The following is a 14,647-nucleotide window of genomic DNA, read 5'->3' as shown; positions in this document are numbered from 1 at the left end:
CAAGAATGGCTCACGTCGTGACTTATGCTGAGAGGGTTTTCCGTGTCTAAGTTGACCATTGACCTTGTGGACTTTGACCGTTGATTTTTTGACTAGTTTGACTTTTGGTCAAACCTGGGTAGAACTGACTATTTGATTAAGGATTGGTCTCAGTTTTGCTTTAGGAAGCTTGGGATGGTTGTTCTACTGTTGAGGTAGTTGTTGAGCTTCTATTGAGTAATTCTGGTGAGTCTTCTCACTGTACTTGTAGGTCGAAGGTACCAATTTTGGCCCAATGGATTGTGTTATGTAGAATGCTAGTTGTCTTTGTGACTCTTGTATGTATGATTGGGCTGAAATACACCCTAGGGATGGGCCCATTATTGTATGTTTGAGTTGAAATAAACCCCAAGGTTGGGCCCATTATTGTATGTTTGGGTTGAAATAAACCCCAAGATTGGGCCCATGATTATATGATGGGTTGGGATATGCCCTAAGGCTTGGCCTACTGATTAGTGTGACATGTGGTATTTTAGGGAACTCACTAAGCTTTTTTGCTTATGGTTTATGTTTAAAATGTTTACAGGTATTTTTGGTTTCTAAAGGAAGGACCTGACTTGATCTTACTGCATCCACTGGAGATTTAATCCACATTGATTGTTTATGATTTTAATATGATGTTTTAAGAATACTTTTACTCTGATTGTCATTTGGGTTAATGAATGAGTTTTCCGACTTACCAAAAATGAAATTTTTACGCGGTATTTTTGGGACGTTACACAAAGAGAGTGAAGTGTGTGTATGTGGAGGGTGGGTGTTTGGTTGGTTGTGGGACGACTATATCAAAGGGTAGGGGAGAGTTGTTGACTAAGGAAAAAAATCTCGTCGAAGGTGACATGATGGGAAAGATTGATTTTTTGTCGGTGGCATGGTTAAAAGGACTGAAACCCATGGTATTTAGTGGAGTATTCAAGTAACATACATTATATAGAACATGCATCGAGTTTATTCTTTTGTTGGGCAAAAAGTTTAGGGTAGTGAAAACATATGATGCTTCGTATGTGATCATAAAATGGTTCTTTGAGAAATATGTCATACACGGGGGAACAATATTAGTAGTATTTTGGTAGGAAGGATGTTGTGAATGAATACGACTGTATGGAGTGCCTTGAGTAAAAAAGGTGATGGTCGTGAGGCATGACATTAAAGGACGAGGGAAATTTCCTTAAGATGATAGAACATTTAGCCAGCTTTGTCATTTTATTGGGAATAAAAGTGGGAGGTAAGACTATAGTGGGAGGCAATTATGTGAATTATTGTTGTTAAACGCTTGTCCTAGGTTGCATTTGAAGGATCTAATGTTTGTATGAAATTGTGTCCTAACAAAGGTATGATTTTCTTTTAATCTTGTTAAGATGACAGAACTAAAGTTGAGAGGACATACCAATATTAGTTGTATGAAATTTAGATGAATGATGTCTACAACATTGAATGGAAATTATTAAATAAGGTGTAAGTTTATGCAAAATAAAATATAGAAAGGTAGACGTGTGTGCTCATTAATTTTGTAAAAATTACAAAATATGAATTAAGCTCCTTGTTGTATAGACTGAAATCATGCAATCTATGAAAAGATAAAACATAAGTGCCTGAATCTCCAATACTTGAGTTCCAGAAAAGATGAGAGGAGATGACCAAATTTTTGTGAAGTGAATAAGTATTGTTGAGATTGAGTAGAGATTGATTGAATCAATGTTCCTCAAATGGAATGTCCATAGTGAGGAGCAAATCTTCCAGAGACATTATTATCTTTAGAAACGTACCTAGTAATATTTTTTTTTGATAAGTTGTGAGGTGCAGATGAAACAATGTAATTTGCAGTTAAACGATTTTAATCTTAAAAATGCGAAGAGTGACATTGATGGATTCAAATAATCTTAATTTGTAAAAATGAGTGTTAATAAGTAAACAAAGTTGGGAAATCAAATAGATTCCACATGTAAATGTCTAGGCATGTTGAGAAATTAAAGCACAATGCTATTGTGGTGCTTAGCCTTAAATATGCAATGCATGGTTGAATGGAATAGTTGAATGAGATGACATGTGTAGTTGGTATATAAACATTAAACATAACCACATTAGGATTATAAAGTTACATGGAATGGATTTGGAATTTAAAATGCTCACTAAATTGACTTCCTACGATAGATTATCTTATTTTACATGGGATTGATATTCCTAGTACTATGATGTGCTAATTATATACCTACTAGTTTTTAAGTTATAAACCTAACAAAATTTAACTAACTAATACCACTTAGGCAGTGTACTTAGTCAAATTATAGTAAAGTAAAGTAAGTTAGGTATCGAACACCAAGAACAATATTTAATTAATAAAACAACTACTAAAAGTGAAACTAAGAAAATAACTTTAAATGGGGGGGGGGGGGGGGGTGGTTACTAAGAAAATAACATGTAAGGATTTTGATTTATCAAACACTAGTAAAACCAACAAAAAAGATCCATAAATTTGAAATCAACACATACGTTAAGGGTTCATCATTACCAAAGGAAAGTATAGGCTGATTATCCCATGATTAATGCAAAAACAAGAAATATATCTGATTTAGCTAGATAAGACATAGTAAACAGTAGCCAACTGAATGACTGAATGTTCTTCTTCTTCTAAATCTCTTCAATGCTTGAACTCCAAATGATTTCTGATCTTCCAAGGGTTCTCCAGAGGTTTTTAGTCACAATCTGAGATTTCCTTATTTTTACAGCCATTTTAAAACTTTTTATTTATGCTTATTTAAAACAAAGTTTATTTATAAATGCAGAATTTGGTCCCGTAAAAGTATATCCTAATAAATGTTTTTCATTGATTTACAAAAGCTTGGGATTTCATAACTGATACAAAACATAAACATAAATAAACATTAAGGTATCTTAGACTATCAGTCTACGTCTCTTTGAATCTCTCAGCATTCATGTATTTTTGTACTGCTACCTATGATACAAAGAAGTTGAGTGGGTCAGGTTGAGAAAGCTAGTGAGTCTATAGGGTTTTTCAACCCACAATAATATATTTAATATGTTTAATTATCAAACAATTAACCCAATCACACACCCCCATTTTCTTCTTTAATCTTCCCTAAGGTTCATCATAGTTATTGTTATTGATATGGATCATCTTAATCATCATAGTAGGTTTTCTTTCTATTTTCATTCCTAAGGATCATCTTAATCATCGTTGCTGACAGGATTGTTATAGGGGTTTCTCTGCCTAGTTCATGATAGGACTCATACTTGGTTCATCTATCATTGTCTCATGTACACCAGTCGTATATAATTAAGATTGATAAGACGGTCGGATGGGTGACCCTGCTCCAGGTCCACAACCAGACAAGGAATAGGAGATAGAGCGGAAACACACATCCTAAGTCCGTAGAATCTTAATTATATACCACTCTCACATGTACATTTAACATCGATATGTTAACCGTATTTTTCCCTAGCCTCTGTGCTTGAACTTGACTTGATGTGCGAGTGGTGTTTCCAAAATGACCTGCTGAGGGTGCTTAAGAAAGGTTACAGGTGGATACCATACTCCTCGTATGAGTATTTTCGGGGGTTTGGAGCGAGAGAAAATTCTGAGGTTCGCACCTAGTTTGTCGTTATGAGTGACGAGAGTTTTGTTATTCGGTCGGTTTAAGGCAAGGGTATCCTTGGTGACACATGGGCTTGGTATAACGCATAATCGGTTAGAATAGACAGGATGACGTCTTAGGATCGCGTGTTAAGTTAGTTCGGAAGGGGTGTTTTGTTATGGCATCAGTGTATCTGTATGTGAACGTTTCTAGTGCCTTCTGTGTTGACCTTGTTATCACTACTGCGAATGTTTTGTACTGAATTAAGTGTACTGACCGAGAAATTGTTCTGGTGAATGATACTTGATATTATGGTCTCTATCCAGTCCCTTTATAATAGTTGGGTGTCTACAAGTCATATATAATTAAGATGGATGAGACGGTCGACTGAGTGACTCTGCCCTATATCCATAACCAAATAAGGAACAGGAAATAAGGCGGAATCACACACCATCAAGTCTATTGGTCCTTAATTATATATGGCCCTACTGTTTACACCAAGTTATTATAGCCTACTAGAAAAGAGTATTTTGTTCTACATAACTTATGTGCTTTTTTTAGAGATGAAGAAATTATTATAGTTAGAATTAAATTGTGAGAGGGTTTCCTTGAAAGTGTAGGTTTGGGAAATGATTCGAGTTGGAAAACATACCGCTGTTCTCGGTGGTTTCCGGGGTAGAGTCTCCTGCATTGATCATTAGCATTCTTCCTTCATCACCGGGGTTCCTGGCCACCGGGCAATCTCTCCCGTAGTGCCCTGTTTCACCACACCCATGGCAAGTGTGACTTACTTCCTCAAATGGGACTTGATAGATTGGTCGCTTCGGTGCCCTACATAAGCGGATGGTGTGTCCCCTTCTGAGGCAGTTCTTGCAATACAACTTCCGATACCTTCCGATATGATGGAAGTTGCAATTAATGCATTTAGGAAGGCTTCCAGTGTAGCGATTTTCGGGTGCTGGGGTGGTTGGTATCGTGGCAACATAGGCCGCACCCGTCTGTTGCCCCTCAGAGGCTTCTTGCGTCGATCGTCTCTTATTCTCGCTCCCGGACTTTTGTATATCATCGCCTCCTTTGGTTGACTCCGGAACGGGGTCCATTATGCCTTGGAGGATCCCGTAGTCCACAAATGTTCGAGCCAAGCGTTTGGCACTGTCGAACGTAAGAGGTTTTGCTGCCAATATGTTTCGTTGGATTAGAGAAGGCAGTCCCCAAATGTATCTCTCTACCTTCCTGCTCTCCGGGGTAACCATTCCGGGGCATAGTTCAGCTAAGTCGCTGAATCTGTCGGTGTAAGCCTCTATGTTTGAGCCTGCTATAGTAAGATTCCACAACTCATGCTCTAGTTTCCATAAAATTGGTCGCCACGTCATGACCATATGCATGTCACGACGTGCAAATCGTAATAATTTCATATGTGCCAAGGAAACTGTCCATGTCTGTAGAGGATTCTTCTGTTGATACGTGGTCACGTTGTGACGAGTAATGTGTCACATCGTAAAAGACATCTTTATGCAAGAATCGAGAATCTTCTGAATGCCACATCGTGAAATATAGTTTTCCAGGTCGTGGGAACTTCAATTTGATCGGTTTCTTCGTCCTTGTTCAATTTCAGCTTTAGTCCTCTAAGTATCCAACTTTCTTCAATTTCATCTCATTTTCCTTTAGAATATCCTTTTTGACTGCAGAATATATTTTAACATTATAACCAAATATATTTGCATTTCACCTAAATATAGCTTAAATGTATTAAAATAATGCTTAAAAAATATATAAATATAACAATATCATATTGTATGCCATGTCCAGGGTTGTAAACAAACTGAACATTCAATGAATTGTTCGTGAACCGTCTGGCGGAAAGTTTGTTTATGCTTATTTATTTAATGAACGAATGAACATGAAAACAAATTCTCGTTCGTTTACTTAAATGAACGAACATGAACAATGGTCTTGTTCGTTCAATTATGTTAGTGAACGTTCATTTCTATTATCCGTTTATGTTCGTTCATGAATGTTCCTTTTATATTCATATATTCTTAATTGTGTTTGATTACATTAGTATATTATATGTTCATTTATGTTCGTATATGTTCAATTATGTTTGTTTATCTTTGCTCATTTATGTTCGTTTTTTTATATTCGTTTAGCATGTTTACGAACATAAACGAACGAACATAAACAATGTAATTTGTTAAACGAATGAACATGAACAAGAAAACTCGTCCGTTTATCCGTTTGTGTCTGTTCATTAGTTCGGCTAACTTAAACGAACGCACATGAACAAGCCCTCATTCGTGTTCGTTCGATTCGTTTACAACTTTAGGCCTGTCTGTGACAACTTTGAAGAGTCCTTGAATCATATTTTGTTGGATTGTGAGGTTGATGCGGCGGTTATGACGAGAGTCGTTCATTGGTGTGATCTTGACCTCTTGAGTTTTTTATCCGTTGGCGATGTTGGTGTTTTCCTTAATGTGATAAATGGTTATTTAGTTAAAAAGGTTGTTTTGGAAACAAATTTGTTTACTATAAGGTGTCGTCTGTTTAAATTTATGAATAGTTTTGTTTTTTTAGAGAAGCCGAGAAAAGATAAGATTTTTTGATGATATTGTTTCCTTCTCTTTTAGGTGGGTTAACATAGGAAGCATAAATTGTTGGAAAACGTAGATTACAAAACAATGCTCTAAGCGGAAAAACATTTAATAATTAAATGGTTAGGGCACATGCAACCTAAATAGGATCTATATGTTTCACATAAAGACAACATACTATTAACTATCAAACTACAAAAACCCTAATGAAATCAGAATTCATAAGGAAGCTTACATACGTCTTGATTTGTTATTGTAAACAAATCTAAAACTTTCTTTAAAGTTTCTGGAAACGAGCACCAGAAATTGCGTGCCTCTGATGGTTTACACCTAACCCTAGTAGTTGTGAGACTTGAAAAGAGAGGAGAAGGGTGGGTAAAATTTCGGCTATATCTAGAGAAGAATGAGTGGCCGAAATTTGAAGGCTATATGATTCTTTATATATCTGAAGGAAACTTGGGGTCAAATAGAGTTTTTGGGATAAATACTAGATTAATTAATATAATAATTAAGCCGTCTTATCACCTCCTCCAAGCCCCCTTTGACGAAAATTCTAGGTTGTCTCTAGCCAATTTTCATCCACCCCATCCCATGGAGTTCTAGAGTCTTCCTGCTTCAACTTTCAATAAATAACCAAACAGTCTCTGCACTTTTAATAAATCAGTTAATCCTACAATTAATTCTAATTAATTTCTGATTAATTCTTAATTAAATATTATTATTTCTAATTAATATATTATTCCGTAATATATTAATAAATTCATTTATTGCGATTTAATAATAATATAATAAATCAATAAATTAGTCTCTCTCCCTCTCTCTCTCTCTCTCTAAAATTCATTCTATTCAATTACTAAGTTTGAGGACAACTCCTCTTTGAAAAAAACGTTTGAGGGCAACTCAAAAGAACTTTGCTAATAATTCAAGTATATAATAATTCAGTTATTAGCTTACTGCCTTAATCCAACATAAATTTCATTTAGATTGGAATTTATAGATTAAAAACCCTTCTCTTTACGCGAAATCAAATATCATCCTATTCTTTTCCTACCATCCATTACACTTAAGATGACGACATTTGTCATATTTAATCAAATTAATAATTTTTTATTAAATTTGTCATCATCTTAAAATGATAGGAGGACGAGTAGGAAGAATAAGTAGATGAATATTTAATTTCTCGTATAATGTAATTGGTTTTTTCCTTTAACTATTTGCTAGAGTTGAATTTTTTAATTTTATTCAGTCATTTAAAAAATGCTCATTAAGTTGTTGAATGAGAAAATAATTAACAAGAAATGGTATAATTTTTCTAAATATATGTTTCATTAAACTTTATAAGTTCAATGTATTGTAACATAAATGACAAAATTATTGAAATGTGGAATGCGGGTGTAACAATCCATTGATCTTTATAGAGTTCAATGTATTGAGGATATCATCAAGATAAGAACACCTCTCCAATTGACTTATAGTTGAGTTTATAAGTTGAAATTAGCGAAAACTCAGGTTTAATGGTGAGTCCAGATGTAATATCGTTATTAATGTTTAGATTTATTTTTGAACAAAGTTTCTTATGCTTTGGATCGGTCCCTTCCAGTGAATTTTAATAAAAAGGGTCCTTAAGGTAGCATTTGGTAATGGGACAAAAGTGGCCTGGACGGGAAAGAACATAACTGGACTAGACTGAACAGAACAAAACAGATTGTCTATATAGTATTTGGTAGAACTATAACGTAATAAGAGCAAAATATTAAAATTACCATATTGTCCTTGAGATGAAATAATACAAAATACTAAACAATACTTTAAAGATAACTGTTTTTTAACATAAATTGTTTTGAATGTAATATATGTTGGTTAGTTTGCTAAATCAACCTGATTGTTTCACTGGATTTTATCAATCAAACATAAATAGAAAGTCGATAAAAGTTTATTTTTTAAAAAGTAAGGCCGGCCTTGGATGAGACCTATATTCCAACAAAAATATATATCAACAATAATAAGTTGTAAAATACAAAATGTTTGGATTAAACAATAAAATTGTAAAAAATAAAAATAATGAGTTGTATAATTGATTCCTTTGTAAAAACTCTATCGTCCACATTCAAAACATCAAACCCCAATTTCCTTTCGTTTTTGTATAATTGATTCCTTTGTAAAAACTGTACCGCCCACTTTCAAAACATAAATCAATCTTTTGGAGTTCGACTTTATTTAAACTAATTTTTAATAAATAATAGCATCTGATATCTAGAATAACTAAGCATATGAAAGCTCAGGAAATAAAAATGTTTTCGGGAAAGAAGTTTATTTAGACAACAAAATTGAGATGGAATAAAAATCAATACTGGTTTGCTAGACTTGGATGTAGAGAAATAAGATGAATTGAAACAAGTAGATGAACGAAGTTTAAGATCAACAGATGCGGTGGATGAAAAATTAAGAATTTGTTCAGCTTTATGATTTGCACATAGACGAGATAGGAAAGGAGGGTATTTTGGTCCTTGGAAATATTACGTCTTTTTGTCCAACTCAGTTCCACCCTTTTGGATGGGACTAACTCTACAAATTTTAGTCTCATTAACCAAGCTTTTATCCAATTGACTTATGGATGCCAAACACCATATCAAATGATTTTGTAACGTCCGCATACCAAACGCTACCTAAAGTGATTAACGATATTGGGGTGGTGAAAATGAGCAAAACTCTCAAGTTTGGACCATCAACACACTTAGTAGGATCTTACATATTGCTTGCTCAAATCCTACATGCTCTTTTGATCAATATTAAGGAAGAGAATGGATGGTGTCACTTATATTTTAAGTTTCTAGCCTTACAAATTATTTTCCAACCCGAATTGTTTTGGAATAATTCCAACTTTTTTTAATATGTTTTATGGCGAATTTAAAAATTTTAAACAAAAACCGAAACAAAACTTACAATATTGGTCAAAAACAAAAAGTATATATAAAATAATCTGATGCACCTGATATTGCCCGAAACAAAAAAATTATTTTCAATTTTATATCAGTTTTTTGGCAACTAAAGTACTAAACCCTTAAATACATAAGCTTATTCATGTAACAAAAAGAATTAATCATAATAAATATATATGCTAAATGTAAACATCTGTGGCTGTAGTTTAGTGGTAAGAATTCCACGTTGTGGCCGTGGAGACCTGGGCTCGAATCCCAGCAGCCACATTTCATTAAATCCCATTTTTTTTTATTGGAATCCACGTCAAAATTGAACTCTACTCATCTTCTTTAATCGTTATTAAATTTTTATTTAGTAGCCTATTTTATATGCAAAAAGGGAGTCGTAAGAGGAAAATGTGCGGTGAACATTCGCTTCTTTGTTTTATTCAATTAGTAAAAAATGACTTGTAACTTAAATAAATTTGATTTAATATATTAAGATGCTGATACGTTACATATCCACACTTCCAATTTTCTTTGCAACTGATTTCATGTTAAAATTTATAATATTGCGTTTTTTTTAAATATTTAAGACCAAAATAACAATCAATAAAAGTTCCATAACAATGAAAGATTTACCAAAATGGCTATTAATTTTATTTATACGAATCATTCGTTTTATAAAGAAAACATACTATAATGTAACTACCCTATGTGATAAGGAAAATGAGCAAAATTAAGGCTCATTGACAATTTATATTTTATTTAGAAGAGTACACTCTATACATTGTATTGATAGAGTTCAATCTTATCATTAGATTCAGATTCAACCAAAATCTAGACATTAATCTGACTACTCAATCGTTGTTTTAAGGCTCAAGTATTACCACATGTTACTCATGGCATCTTAATTTTCTTCAATGTTTTGGAGAGGCTTTTTTTTACTGAAGGATTATGTTATATATCGTATTCATCGTCCAAGAAAACTCATACACACAGGAATTGAAATCTATAAGTTCTAGAAATCGATTTGTATGTGAGAATTGAAAATTGATGGGAACCTCTTCATTTCTCCACGATACATAGGTTGAAGTTGATTTGTGTCTGAGAAATAGACTATTGAACGCATTCTAGATTTCTTGTGTGTGTTCCAAAAAAAAACATATTTTATATGAATATAAAATATTTTTATTAAACAAATCAAAATATAAAAAAAATAGACTATTGAACACGTTCTAGACATTAAAATATAAACTGTCAATGAACGTTAATTTTTCTGATTTTCCTTATCACATAGGGTGGTTATATTATATTAGTATGCTTTTGTTTATAAATCGAATGATTCATCTAAATAAAATTAAATAGCCATTTTCGTCTTAAATATTTAAAAAAAAATGCAATATTATAAATTTTAACATGAAATAAGTTGCAAAAAAAGTTGGAAGTGTGAATAAAACAAAGAAGTGGATGTTAATGCTTAGACATACATTTTCCTCTTACAGTTGAATTTCGATGGGACCCACTTGAACTTAATGCTTAGACATACATTCGTGGTTCATCTTAAGATCACAATTTCGAATGTCCTATTTCATTTTAATTGGGATGAAGTTTCACAGATTTACATTCCCCCCTCCACATGTTTCAAATTTGCAATATTTGCTACGTTTCAAAATTATTTTTGGATTCGACAGGTGAGATGTTTCTACACATGTTCGACAGGTCAGATTGTTTTGATACATTCCAGAATTACATTTTCGAAACATATCTTTGAAGCTTTGATTATGGGTCGATTTTTGCAATCACTTTCGGTGTTAGACAGATTCCACACTTATTGTTTTGAGAGTTATTTTTCGTGATTTGTCATTCAATAGTTATTTGTGAGAGATGATTTCGAGTAGATTGATAGAATCAGATTATTACTTTTGTGTTTGGATTAGATTTAACAGATTGTTACAGGACGATTCCAAACATATTTTGGGCACAAGGTGAAAGAAAAAAAAAAAAATAGGCCTTTAGAATACACAAATGTCATCAAGATTTTTATAATAACTTGATAATTTAATGAAAATTATATGTACTATCTTCTAAATATAACAATTTCCATAAAAAATTTGGCCCCTTTAAAAGATGAGCCCTAGAAGGTCGCCCTTTCTCGCCCACGTTGGGACGGGCCTGGATTGTTATGAGCATTGAGAAGATGAACAACTAAGGACAATCCAATATTTTATTTCGGAGCTAAAAGAGGAACAGAAAGTCATTCGGCCTATTGTCATTATTTTTTTACTGTTCTGTTTCAAGTTTAGAGTGTTTTTCCATTTGTCGATGAGGAGTTTATTATTTATATATATATATATATATATATATATATATATATATATATATATATATATATATATATATATATACACACTAGCACATTCTCATGGCCACTTCGATATTTTATGATCTTGTTTCGATCATAAATCAGGTGAAAAGATTTGTATGTTCATTTGGAAAGAAGACTGTGAGTTTTCAAGATTGTGAGTTTTAGCGAAGTATGAGAGAATATTCAAAGTTGGGTATATTTACTTCTGGTCTTGTTAAGCATTTGAGTTTCATGCTACTTGTACCGTGGGGCTTTAATTGACTCGATTTTGGTTATTCTTGGTTATATTTGATTGAGAATCATGGTTTTGATTTGCTAAATGCCGATTTTTGGGTATTCATACTGTTAGCATATGTTCTTTCATTGATTATTTGAAGACTGATGTGACATTGAGTAGAACATATTTATCTGAATGCGGAGAAAAGATATGTATTTTTGATTGAGAATCATGGTTCCTTATGAACGAGTGCTTATAGTTTTTTAAAATGCGACAAGTATCAAAATAAAAACTAGCAATTCATTTGAGATTAAACTAAGATATCTCTTTGAAATGAATAATGAATTATTTTATCAACTTATTTATTCATATTAATTTCTTTTACATACTTAGAATATGAATTTTATTGTGATTTGAATTTCATAAGTTTCACTTTGATTTATTTATTTATTTTAAATGGTTGATTTTGTAATAATTTATTTACTTTTGGTTATTTTTCAGATTTTATAAGAGAAATCCAAATTGAAGTTCAAAATTATTTATTTAAATATTAAACAGATATAAAACTTGTACGTGAATAATACCATAATAACATAGATGTTTATTTGAGCAGATCGTTTGAAATTGTCTATGGTAGCCTGGTAGGTTATGGATTTGTTTTATAACCTATTAAAAATAAAATAGAAGCTAATGATGTAAAAAATGATCTAACATAAAAAAAAGGTTAAATATTAAAAATAGGATATAAATGTATGGTCATGATTTTGTTTTATTATTGAAGGTGCTGTTGTATATTGTCTGTGATATTTTTTAGAAAAACGGTGTAAATGACCAAAAAAAAAAGTTGATGGTATAAATAATAAGAAAAATAGATATAATTATCAAAGTAAAGTAATCAAATTTGGTGTAGTTCAAGTAGTGTGGTTGGGGTAAAATAGATTAATTATTCAAGAATGAAAACAATCTTTGGAAAATTCATCCCCCATATCATTAACGTGATCAAGATACGTTTTGTAAAAACTAGCATTATATTTTGTACACAAATTAAAATAACTTTTATCATTATATTATCATTGTCTCGTTGAGACAATTTTACTTAATTTGTTTATTTACTAACTAGGTGTGAGACATGTGTATTACACAGGTTGATTTAAAAAAATATATTAAACATTAAAGTGTAAACAAAAAACATTTTTTAATTTACAACTCTAAAATAAAAAGGAATAAACGTATTTATTGCAATTTAATATCATATATATGATATTTAATACTTTACATATATAAATATTTGATTTTAATTTTAAAAATTAAAACAAACTAAAATTTGACACGTGAATAATATTTATTTCAAAAATACAACAAAATGACAAGTGTCAAAACTCATAAGAGATTGACATGTGTCAAAAAAAACCTTTATTTATTAAGGAGGATATTAATGTTTTAGGGTGTTAATACGTAGACAAATAAAGTCCATGATAATGATTTAATCACACCTACAGAGCCCACTGGTCTCCTAATCAAACTCTGGTTAGATCCCACCCATTCACCTGCATACTTATAACTGATTTATGATACTCAATAATATATTGATATATTTTTTTAATTTAATTATTTTAAATTATAATTAAATACATATAAAACTAGTCCACCACCATATGGGTTATGTACTCTGTCATGCACTGATGCTCATACATCTGTTGATTACATCATATGACTTGATGAGAGGATTGAAATTCAATATGGAGTGGGATCTAGTGATAAAGGAGTGTCACATGTTTTTTTTCCAATCCCATGACTAGGAATATTTTGGAGCTTCTCAATGGAGTGGTAGAGAGGGGTTGGTAAGACAGATGGGTGTGGGCAACGCGGACATCGCGTTATCTGACGTGGCACGTGTCTTTAACGGCGTTATAACGCGGAACACCGCCTTGGGTAGCCGTTATGGGGCGTTACACCATTACCCGTTACCATGGTAACGAATGGTAACGCCATTTTTTTTACCGTTGCAAATTTTTTTCCATTGAAAAACGGTAATATTACCGTTTAATACGGTGAATTCTAAAAAAAAAAATTACTACTTAAAAAATTAAACTGTATCAATACATATACCTCATTTTATTACACTTCTATTTCTCTATATCTATCTCTATTTGGTTCAAAACAAAAAAATCACTATGGATCAAAACCCGAATATCCCTCCTCCGAAGACAAACAATCCACTTAATTAGGTTTTGCGGGATATGAGGGATACATGAACCTTCTAAACTCCCAAAACTCACCACAAATTCCATTTTCCGGCAATTTTTTCAATCCAACCTCACTCTCACTACAATTTCCTACCTCGCCATTTATGCAACAAAATGCAAACAATCAACAAAACCTTTTTAACACATTCAATCCCATGCACCAAACAGTCACACAACCCCCACCCACACAAGAAACCGTTGTCGAGACGCAAGCCGGAGGTAGTCAGAAAGCATCGGGAAAAAAAGGGAGACCAAAAAAGAAAGGGAAAGAGGTCGTGGTCGGGACGGAAGAAACAGAAGCACCTCCAACATGGTGGGCACCGGAGGAAGAGCATGCGTTGGCGTCGGCTTGGTGCGGTAGTTCAAAACAACCAGCTATGGGGAACGATATGAAAAGAGTTGTTTTTTGGGATGTCGTAATTGTCAACTTTCGCACAATTTTGAACACGGGTGATACATATCGCAATAATGATATGCTTAGTGGCAAGTTGACTCAAATTAGTCGGAAGTGCACCAAATTCAATTCCATATACAACAAACTTTCTTCGCAACGTCAAAGTGGTGCCAATGATTTCGATGTGTTTAGAGCCGCGAGGGAGGAATATCACGTGCAAATGGGGCACGTATTTGAGTATGAAAAAAGTATGGGACATAGTAAGGAAAGATCCAAAATAGAAG

The 14,647-nt window shown here is 32.8% G+C and overlaps 1 non-coding gene across 1 annotated transcript; it reads left to right on the top strand.

Moving 5' to 3' along the window:
• Positions 1 to 9,354: 9,354 nt before the first annotated feature.
• On the top strand, positions 9,355 to 9,426 carry TRNAH-GUG (transfer RNA histidin (anticodon GUG)). The gene has a single exon. It is a non-coding gene; the product is annotated as a tRNA-His (tRNA).
• Positions 9,427 to 14,647: the final 5,221 nt, after the last annotated feature.

This window comes from Lactuca serriola, chromosome 3 (genome assembly GCF_051521515.1).
Source record: "Lactuca serriola cultivar US96UC23 chromosome 3, Lser_US96UC23_V15, whole genome shotgun sequence".
In the NCBI taxonomy this organism is placed as follows: domain Eukaryota; kingdom Viridiplantae; phylum Streptophyta; class Magnoliopsida; order Asterales; family Asteraceae; genus Lactuca; species Lactuca serriola.
This window is presented reverse-complemented; position numbering and strand designations above follow the sequence as displayed.